The following is an 11,247-nucleotide window of genomic DNA, read 5'->3' as shown; positions in this document are numbered from 1 at the left end:
TGTCCTCAAGATCCTCTTCGTCAATGGCATGAGAGAGACAATACTAGGAGGATCGGTCCCACGTCAGCGCTTGATCATCCTCATGTGTAACATAGTCGTGATGCCCTGTGGGGACATCTGACCTATCAGTGTAAGCGCTGATGACTGGGCCACGGTGTTGAGGAGGCTGAAGTGTCTAGCAAGGAGTGTCACGTAGGGGCCGATGGAGATCACTCCCTTCCTATGCCACTCAGTCCAATGGTGAATGGCGAAAGCAATGAAGTATGCCGAGTCAGTCACGTGTGCATTCGCCATGCACCATAAATAGTAGGCGCCGTGGGTGTTGACGATGCCGGTGCTCTCTCTCCTCCCAGTCAATATGTGTGCCAATATGGCATGGAGATAACGTAGGGAAGGAGTGAGAGCTGAGGCTTTCAAGCGGCTGGGGTCGTAGGTGGAAGAGAGTGGTGCCAAAGCTTTCCAGCATAAGGAAGGAGAAATGTGGATATTTCGTGGTAGTGCATTCATGTCTTCCTCCTTCATAAACTCATCGGTGTAAAGTCTCAGAGCGACTCCAAACTCTGGGACACTCATTGCGTGAACTAGACCGCCTAATCGGAAGTGAATGGTGACTGGGTCGTCATTGTTCGTCATCACCACCTGTAAATGAAAAGTAGAGCATAATTCTAAAGTTAGCTCTAAATAAGTGGGCTCGGTAATAGTGAAGAACCGTTCCCATAGGTCTGTGGACAGGAGGGCGCGGATGGCATCAACTAGCTGAACTTGCTCGATGGAAGCCCAGTCAATGCAGCGACCTGTAGTGAGAGGTCGTGCGCGTAGTATCTGAAATAGCTCCTCCTGTGAAGCTTGCAAAAATTCAAGGAACGGGTGCCGAACTTCGTGTGTAGCACGTACCGGGGAAGAACCCAATCCCCTACGTCTCTTCGAGGATGAGACCACGGCCTTCTTGCCTCTCAATGATAACATAATGTTCCTGAAAATACATGAGCATTGATAGAATCCAAGATACATCAGTAGTTAAGCAAGAGGCCTAAAACTAGTATATGCTATTTAGTAGCTTAAACAATTCAAATATAGAAAATTCTAAAGCAAATTCCTAACTTGTCTAAAACATATTTTTAATAGTAACAATATCTATGTAAAGCATGTAGAATACTAATGTAGCAACACAAATTGGAAAAATAAGGCTGAGAAAGTGAACCAAAGGCTGCTGTAGGGCGGTGCACGGGCATGTTGGTGGCGAGCACAGGCATGTGACGCGGGGATATAGCCGTGTGGAGGAAAAATAGAGGGTATAGAGGGGGAAAGTTGGGATTAATTCAAGAGGAGTGGATTTGAGGGTGGTTTGGGGGTTGGGGAAGTGATAATCTGGGGAATAGTGGCCGGAATAGGGATTAGGGAATGGGGAAGGGTAGATTTCGGTAAGGGTTTTGAAAAGGGGAAGAAGATGAACAGTGGTTTGCTTATATAGGGGAGGTTCACACGGCCTAGGGCCACGTCCGTGTACTTTGAGGGTAAGCCTGTGTTTTTCGAATTTTGTGATTTAGGTTGTGCCCAGCTACTATCCCACGCCTGTGTGTCTTGGTCGTGTGTCGAACATGGCCATGTCGCACAGCCGTGCCTAGCTTTGTTCAATTCTCCCACGCCCGTGTGTTATGGTAGCACGCCTGTGTATTATTGTACACGATTGAACAGAATGGGCATGTCTCACGCCCGTGTCAAAGAAACAGAATCAAGCCTTGTCCCTGGCATGCCCATGGTTTTCCATTCCCATGCCCGTGGTCTCCTATCAAGTTCACCCACGGCCATGTCGCATGGCCATGGGGATTTATCGCACCCGTGTTTTGGGGAAATCATGTCCCGCTTCAACATGGCCGTATCATACGGCCGTGTCTCTTCCCCTATTTGGCCATGGCTTTAGGCATGCCCGTGTGCCTGGCCATGTGTGCTGAAAAACTTTGCAATTCAAAAGTTAAGTTAATGATTCAAAGTGTTAAAAATTAAAAAATAAAGAAATCAAAATATATTAGTCCTCGGGTTGCCTCCCAAGAAGCACTTATTTATAGTCTAAGCTCGACTTACCTCTCCGTTGAATGATCATGGTGGTTTGAGGAGTTCATACTCCTCATTCCTGCTGTCAATCTTAAAATAAGGTTTTAATCAGGAGTTGTTTACCTTAAATGTGCCGAACTTGGGATGACTCACCTCCACCTTACCGAATGGAAAAATATTGAGTACCCTAAAAGGGATTTCCTCATTTGGTATGGTAGTGACAATGTGGGGATCTGCAGCATCTAGTAAGACTCTATCACCAACTTTAAGTTGATTAGGAGAGGTATCGGGGTTATTTTGGCGTAGTTTGGATTTATCATGTGTTCTCAGTTTGTGTGCTCGCTATTCATCTAGCTCCTCTATTTGAAGCCTTCGTTCTTCATGGGTGTCTTTGTTCGCTACTTGATAATAGTGCACTGTCTCCGTTGTCTTGGTTCTAGGAGGTTCCTGCAAGGACGATTGAATATTAGTTTTATCATCGACAAGTTTCATAGTGTTATCTTGATTCTTAGAAGTTTTGACTGAATCGCGTGCTTGGAGTGTTACTGCGTCATCTCCTGCACGAAGTGTTAGCTCTCTTGTGCCTACATTAATAATGGTTCTGGTAGTTGCTAAAAGGGGTCGTCCTAAAATTAAAGGTACCTCGTTATCCTCATCCATATCTAAGACGACAAAGTCTATTGGGTAAATAAATTTATCAATTTTAACGAGAACATCTTCAATAATACCTTTAGGAAATCTAACTATTTTGTCAGCCAATTGGATGCTCATCCTAGTCTGTTTGGGTTTACCGAGACCTAGTCGTTTAAACATTTTATACGGCATAACATTTATACTTGCCCCTAGATCAGCTAAAGCATTATTCACAGATAAACTACCAATTAAGCAAGGAATTGTAAAACTCCCTGGATCTTTCAATTTTTTAGGTAGCTTATTCTTTAGAATAGCTTAGCAGACTGCATTAAGTTCCACATGCGATGTAGTGTCTAATTTTCTTTTATTGCTCAAAAGTTCCTTTAAGAATTTTGCTGAGTTGGGCATCTGCGACAGAACTTCAATAAAGGGTAAGTTAATATGTAATTTCTTTAAGAGTTTGACAAACTTACCGAATTGTTCTTCTGTTCTATCTTTCGTCATCGCTTTTGGATATGGCACACGAGGTTCATGGTTCGTAGTTACCTGTTTGGGATCATTATCGTTTACCTCTTCTCGACCTTTGTTCATCATGTTGTCTTGTTGTAATTCTGGCTCTGGTGCAAGGAATCCTTCGTTATTTTGAGTACTAATTGCATTGAGGTGTTCCCTCAAATTAGTTTCAGTATTACTTGCTAAGCTATCTTGTGGTCATTTGGAGATTAGTTTGGATAGCTGGCCAATATGAGTTTTGAGTCCTTGGATCGATGCTTGTTGATTCTTAAGTGCTGTCTCGGTACTTTAGAAACAGGTTTCTGACATCGAGATGAATTTAGAAAGCATCTCTTCAAGGTTTGGTTTCTTCTCTTGTTGATAAGGTGGCTGTTGAAAACCCTGAGGATTTTGTGGCTTTTGATTCCCTTGACCACCCCAGGAGAAATTTGGGTGGTTCCTCCAACCTGCATCATAAGTATTACTGTATGGGTTATTTTGAGATCGAAAGTTATTGTTACCCATATAGTTGACTTTTTCTTCTTCAGTTGTAGGATTGAAGGATTGGTATTCTATATGCACACCTCTACCACTTGAGTCACACCTCATTACTAGATGTACCTGCGTAGAATCAAGTAAACTGTCAATCTTTTTATTGAGAAATTCTACCTGATTAGAGAGCATGGTGACTGAATCGATGTTATAAACGCCGGCTATTTTTGTTGGCTTTGTCCTCATAACTTGCCACTGATAGTTATTCAGTGACATCTCCTCTATAAATTCATAGGCATCTTCTGATGTTTTATTGTTGATGGTTCCGCCAGCAGCTGCGTCAACCATTTACTGAGTCGAGGGATTCAGGCCATTGTAGAATGTTTGTACTTGAAGCCAAAGCGGTAATCCATGGTGAGGGCACCTTCTCAGTAAGTCCTTGTATCTCTCCCATGCATTGTAAAGTGTTTCTAAATCCATCTGCACAAAACAAGAGATATCATTACATAATTTAACCATTTTAGCTGGCGAAAAATATTTTAGTAAAAGTTTCTCGGTCTTCTATTCCCAAGTAGTGATAGACCCTTGTGGTAATGAGTTCAACCACTGTTTAGCTTTGTTTCTTAGTGAAAAGGGAAACAACCGAAGATGTATGGCATCATCAGAAACGCCATTGATTTTAAATGTATCAGAAAATTCCAGAAAGTTCGCTAAGTGAGCGTTGGGATCTTCATCCTGCAAACCATCAAACAGAACAAACTTCTGTATCATCTGAATAGTGTTAGGTTTTAATTCAAAAGTATTTGCAGCTACAGTAGGTCAACTATGCTAGATTCAGTTCCTGTTAAAGAAGGTTTAGCATAATCATACAAAGTACGTGGAGCAGGATTTTGTTTAGCCGCAATTGTAGGAGGTAGCTGATTGCCTTGGTTTTCAGCCATCTCGTCGATTTGAGGTTAAGTATCGTCTTCTCGCTCGTTCTCCGTGTATCGTAAGCTACGCCTTACTTCTTTTTGATTTTTACAAACTGTGCGATCGATTTCTTCGTCAAAAGGTAATGGTCCTGACGAGTTTCTTCTAGTCATAAACTATAAAAATTTGCCCATAGAAAAAATATGTAAATTAATAAATAATAATAATAAACTAAAATTAAATTGCTAGAAAAAAAATAAATGGCTAAAGCAATAAAAATTTAGCGTTCCTAATATTTTGAATCCCCGGCAGCGGCGCCAAACACTTGATCGCGTGATTTGTAACAAGTAATAAATATTTATAATGAAGATCAAACCTAGACTAACTATTATCACGACAAAAAGGCAAGCGCACCTATCGAACAATAGTATAGTAATGGCAAGACTGGGATATCGTACCCGAGGGACCCAAAAGTGCTAGTAATAACTATTTTTTTATTATCTAGCCTAACAATAAAAGGGTTTGTTTATTAAACTAATTATCTAAACTAATTAACTAATTTAACTGAAGCAAAGAGAAAATTTGGAAAAAGACTTGAAGAAAAGCAATTGATAAAGACAACACCCAAGGAGGAATCCACCTAGATTTCATTTGTTATCTGACTCTAAACCAGATGATTTATTCACTTGACTTGATCCGTGATATTCCCTAACCTATGTTATTATCCCTTTCGAGACTAATAACATCTAGCCCGCAGTTGAATTAATCGAAATTTCTTTCTTAATTAAAACCCCTAGGGAAGCAGAAAATCACTCTATGGACTCCCATATTAGGTTTCACCCTAATTCGGTAAAATCTCGTAACCCTATTTCTAGGCGTTCGATCAACTCCGCTTAATTATGCCAAATCTACTCTTAGGCAGGGTCTATTCCTCCTCTATATCAACACATCAAATCATGAATTAATACCCAGAATATTAACTCAAGAATTAAGAACACATAATTAAGAACAAATCAAGTATTTATCATACAGTTCAGTTAATAATAACAAGATCCATCATAGGTTTTATCCCCCTTAGGTATCTAAGGGGTTTAGTTCATAATAAAATAAGAGTACATCTCAAAAGTATAAAATTAACAAAACATGAAGAAAACTCTAAAACCCCTGAAGGAATTCTCAGAGACATCTTTAGTCTTGGAGTAGCTCCGGCTTTTGGCATGGATCGTCTGGCTTCCTTCAAGTAATTCCTTGCGTGTGGTTCTGTATTCCAGAAAAGTTCTGGAAGAGGCCCCCTTTCTAGGTCATACTTAGGGTGTTTATATAGGCTTTGGATTGGCTTTCTTCCTCCCTAAGTACCCTTTTCCGTGTAAAATACAACTCTTTGAAAAAAGGGACACGCCCTTGTGCCACGGCCGTGTGACGTGATTGCCAGGCCGTGTTCGCTCCGTTAAATTGCACACAGCCGCGTGGGCTCAATGGCCAGGCCTTGTGAATCGTGTAAACCTTGGTCGACACCCTCGAAGGCCACGGGCGTGTGAGATGCCCGTGTGGCAAGACTTAGGCCGTGTCATCTTCTCGATTTGGTCCGTTTTGTCCCTTTTTTGCTCATTTCTGGCTCCTTTTGACTCTTGGTGCTCCCCTGAGTACAAAACATGAAATAACCAGATTAAGAGCACCAAAATCCACAAATCTAGTAATAAACATCCATAAATATGCTAAGTATTTTGGGTATAAATATGTATAATTTGGTGTTTATCAAGTATAATACGTTGCGAGCAAATGCGATGCTATTCGGTTAAACATGAAATCCCGTTGAACCCTGGATATAGCATAGGATATGTAGGGGCATTTCACGAAAATTATGTGGTCTGAACTCATGAGTTGAGTCTGAGTTCATGAGATGAATTTTATAGGTAACGTGGGTCCAGGTACTGGCTTTGTGCACAGGCCCGTGAGTGACTCAATGAGCGAATGTTACATAATAGCTCAAATGTAACATTTATATGAAAATTCCCTAAGCATTCCTATGTATTCTGAGCGTTCAACGGGTAATGCAAAGATTTAGTTGGTGAAAATTTGATGAGGTACGTAGACTGAACTCATGGATAAAGCCTGAGTCTATGATGAGATGTCTTTAAGCATATATGAATGAAAGAAAGAATAAGATCAAGAAGTCTAAGTGACTCAAATATTTTATGCATGTCAATTTTTCGTTTGATAAATATGTTTTGCTTTTAATAACACTTTATTTGCATATGTGTACATACTAAGCTTACATGCTTACCTTCTTTTCTTTTCTTTCCTTATAATACTGCCAAGCTAGCATCGGGGGTCCAGTAACGTCAAAAGCTTCGATCAGACAATCACTCAAGACCTTGGTATGTTAGTTTAGTTGTTTAGTTTACTGGCATGTATAGGGACTCGAGTCTTTTGTTTAGTGTTTTGTTAAGTAGCCAAAATGTGTTGGCCCATATGTGATTATGATACTCATTTTGTATAGGGCATGAATGTTGGCTAATGCTAATTATTATTCAATGTGATGATGCAAATTCCTAATGGTTATGGTTGTTTTGGTTATGCATATTATGTTGGTATTGAACTTGGTTGATGTTATATAAATAAGTGTTTGTAAGGGTGGTAAAGAGGCTCGGTAAATAGCCTCATTCTGTCCACTCGGGTAAACACACGGTCAGCCCCATGGGCATGTTGTTTAGCCGTGTGTCCCCTGCACGTAAAAATTTCAAGTTAGTATGATGGTAATAAACACACGGGCAGAGACACGGCCCCAGCACACGGGCGTGTGCCTTGGCCGTGTGACATTATGAGCATGCTGATGTCAGAAACAGAATGTCCATGTTTTTACACAAGGGCTAGGACACGGACATGTCGTGGCCATGTGAGGAACACGGGCCAATGACACGGGCGTGTGCTTGGCCGTGTGAAAACCCTTATAGGTATTAGAAATTAATTCTACACGGGTGCGGGACACGGGCGTGTCCCAGGGTGCTTAGGCCGTGTGAGCCACATGGGCCATCAGCATGACCAGGTCGAGTTGGTCACACGGGCGTGTTGCCCTTCCACACGGACATGTGCCCTGTTTTAAGGAAAAAATTTTTATAGTTGGTTTAAGGACCCGGTATAGTCTCGAATAGTTTTCAATTGAGGCTCGTAGGCCTATAATAAGAAGTTTTAAGGTAGATATTGAAAAAGTTTTAAGTTTGAACTGAGTCTCGGTGACTTGAGATTGGTTGTATGCATGAGATCAAGTTAGGTAATGTCTTGTACTCCTCCCCGGCATGGATTACGGGTATCGGGTGTTACACGATATTCCCGGATCACCAGCTATATTATTATTCGATAGGTGCACTTGTCTTTGTCATAATTTTAGTTAGTTAAGTCAATCACATCATCAAGTTCTTAGCGCCGCTGCCGAGGACTAAAATATTAGGAATACTAGATTTTTATTACTTTAGCCTTTTTTTATTGCATTTTATTTTTTCTTTTAGTTTAATTTTTGTTTTTCTAATTTTTCTTTTGTTTGCTTCTGGCAAGTTCCTTTAGTTTATGACTAGAAGAAACCGGTCAGGACCTCTAGTATTTGACAACGAAATTGAAAGCACAGCTCGTAAAAATCGTAAAGAAGCGAGGCTGAGTCGATAATATACAGCGGAAAAGCAAGAGGACATCATTAATATTACTGAGGAGATGGCTGAAAAATCAGAATAATCAGCTACCTTCTGTAGTTGCCACAAATCCTGCTCCTCGTACTATGTACGTGTAACACCGCTTACTCGTATCCTACGCTGGGACAAGGTACGAGGCATTTCCGAACTTAAACACAAACAATCATGCAAATCGAGCCATAAAATTTCATTCATATTTTAAATCATTCTATCACATGCACATAGTCACTTATTTGGGTTTACGAAGCCCAAAACATACTTTAGAAAGGTTTCGAGACCAAACCGAGAACTTTGGAAAGCTCTGGGGAAAACTTAGAAATTTTTCTCATGAAACAGGGTCACATGACCGTGTGGACACAGGGCATGCCCGTGTGCCATCAACACGCCCCTGTCCTCAGGCTATGTAACTCTCTGTTTGCGACGCCAGCAAATAAAATGAACCATACGGCCTGGTCACAGACCAATGTCCCCTAGCCGTGTCCCTCACACAGTGGAGACACACGGCCGTCTCATCCCGTATAGTTAACTCTTAGGCTATTTTCCAAGCCTTTTTGTTACCCTTACATGCACACACATATACATGGATCTAATGGCATTCAACATCCTCAATTATGATACAAACATATCATTTACCTATCAACATGCATGTGTTACACATTCCCACATTAAACCAAGACTAGTCATACCATAGTTATCTTTGTGCCAGTTTATTTCAACTTATCATCAAACTTCCATGTTCAAAGCATTATTATTTTATTTCCATTACACATTTAATTCATGGTCATAAAACATGCATTCAACACACATGACATATTGCCAACCATGCATGACAAACAAACATAACCATATCTTCACATCATAAGCAATAAATCATAACCTGACTAGCTAGACTTACAAGCCATAATCAATATGAGCCACATCTCATGGCTATATACAATAGCTCAAAATGGGCCAATACATTTGGCCAAATCATAATAACACATTTCATAGAACTAGGTCCCTATACATGCCACTCACTTGATAATTCTAACATATGTAACAATATTCCAACGGTATTGGCTTGATAGTGTGATGGTGCCTCCGACGATCTCTAACCCTGAGCCGACCTAACAACACTAAAAGAAATGGAAAGGAGGGATTAAGCTTTATCCTTAGTAAGCTCCCATGAAAAATAATACACAATGTATCAACATGCTATTTTTCAACTCCTGTTTGTTTATTCAAAGGCTAGTTAAGCTATTTTCTCGAGTCATAATCTCTAAATTATTTATATTTGGAGCTACAGGACTCCAAATTGAGAACTGGTAATTTTTCCAGATACTAGACTCACATGTCTTCTTACCATAAAATTTTCATAATTTTTGGTCAAGCAAATAAGTACATTTTATTATTCAAAGTCTCCCCTATTTTGTTGTTTGATAGCTTCAACATTTCTTCGCTAAAATTTATTTATATAATAGTATGGGACTCGGATGATGCTTTCATCTACTTCCCTTGAAAAAATAATCATTAAGGATTTTAAGCATGCAATTTATAACCCATGATTATTTTCATATAATTTTTAATGATTTTCCAAAGTTAAGATAGGGGAGCCCAAAATCACTCTGACACTGTCTCACAAAAATTCAAATATATCATATTATGAAATTCTTTTACTTACGTCGTTTCCTCTATGTAAAACTACACTCAATAAGCTTTAATTTCATATCTTATTCAGTCTCTAATTTCATTTCAACAAGTTTTGGTGGAATTTCAAAGTAGGACTACTGCGGCTGTCCAAACTGTTTTAGTACAATATAATGATACCATCACAAGATTTTCATGAAATTACTCTCATAAGTATCACTCATTCATTTTTATTCTTATCACAAGTCCATGGGTTTTGAGTACTTACCTATGCTATCACTTAGCACAACACTCGTCCAAACATGACAATTCATATGCATCATAATAGCATCATATAACATAAATGAGTTTATCATGGCAAGAACCATTTTATTTCATTTCTCATATTAATCTTGTTGAATTTCTCAGAATCTCGATGGATATCCCATTCATCGTCAATTCATACAAGTTATCATTTCAAGTACGGACTCCTACAAACCTCACTTTTACAATGTGATTACTAGTCCAGGCTAAATCCCCTGCAACGACATATACTCTAATGAGCTCGGATCTGAATTACCAGTCCAGGCTAAATTTAGATCCTAATCAGATTACCCGTCTGGGCTAAATTCATTTCAGCACACGTATTATTCAGGAGGCTAAATCACTTTACAAGTTCATGGTCGTCAATTCGTATCTTCCCTTTCTAAAGAGCACACTCCCGCGACCCTCCTTTCTTACAGCAGGATTACCAGTCTAGGCTAAATCCCCTGTAACATAAACTCATACAGGCTAAATCCCCTACAAATGACATATACCCTAATGAGCTCGGATCTGAATTACCAGTCCAGGCTAAATTCAGATCCTAATCAGATTACCTATCCGGGCTAAATCTGTTTACACATATTCTTCGGGAGGACTATATAGGGACTAGATCACCCCTTCGGGCTAGATCCTTTTTGCCATCAATTCCTTTTCAAGAATCCATTGAATATCCTATTTCATTCAACTGATATTTTTCTTCCTCTTATTATCAATCATGTCAATGTTTCATAAATTTTCATATATTGAGCACTCAAATCATATTCTTATCAAGAGCATACATTTATCATATAATTTTCATTTAAGCAATTAACATACCTCACACATTGTATTTACTTGCAAATGGACTTACCCTCCTTTTCACTCTTTCACAAGTTATCCAACTTAATAAAACAACATGTCATATCAAATTCTCAATATATTCAGCTATTATATAGCAAGCCATCAATGATTGAACCATCAAACATTTCATGTGCTACTAGTCATATATCATTGTTCTCACAAATTTTATATACCATTCTTTCATCACTTTTCAATATATTAAATCATGCCATTC

General features: G+C 39.4%; 1 non-coding gene across 1 annotated transcript; it reads left to right on the top strand.

Moving 5' to 3' along the window:
* The first annotated feature begins 4,075 nt into the window (after window positions 1–4,075).
* LOC121207893 (small nucleolar RNA R71) lies at window positions 4,076–4,180 on the top strand. The gene has a single exon (XR_005902997.1). It is a non-coding gene; the product is annotated as a small nucleolar RNA R71 (small nucleolar RNA).
* Window positions 4,181–11,247: the final 7,067 nt, after the last annotated feature.

This window comes from Gossypium hirsutum, chromosome A01 (assembly GCF_007990345.1).
Source record: "Gossypium hirsutum isolate 1008001.06 chromosome A01, Gossypium_hirsutum_v2.1, whole genome shotgun sequence".
NCBI classification, from domain to species: domain Eukaryota; kingdom Viridiplantae; phylum Streptophyta; class Magnoliopsida; order Malvales; family Malvaceae; genus Gossypium; species Gossypium hirsutum.
Note: the sequence above shows the minus strand (reverse complement) of the source record. Positions and strands in the feature narration are given on the sequence as shown.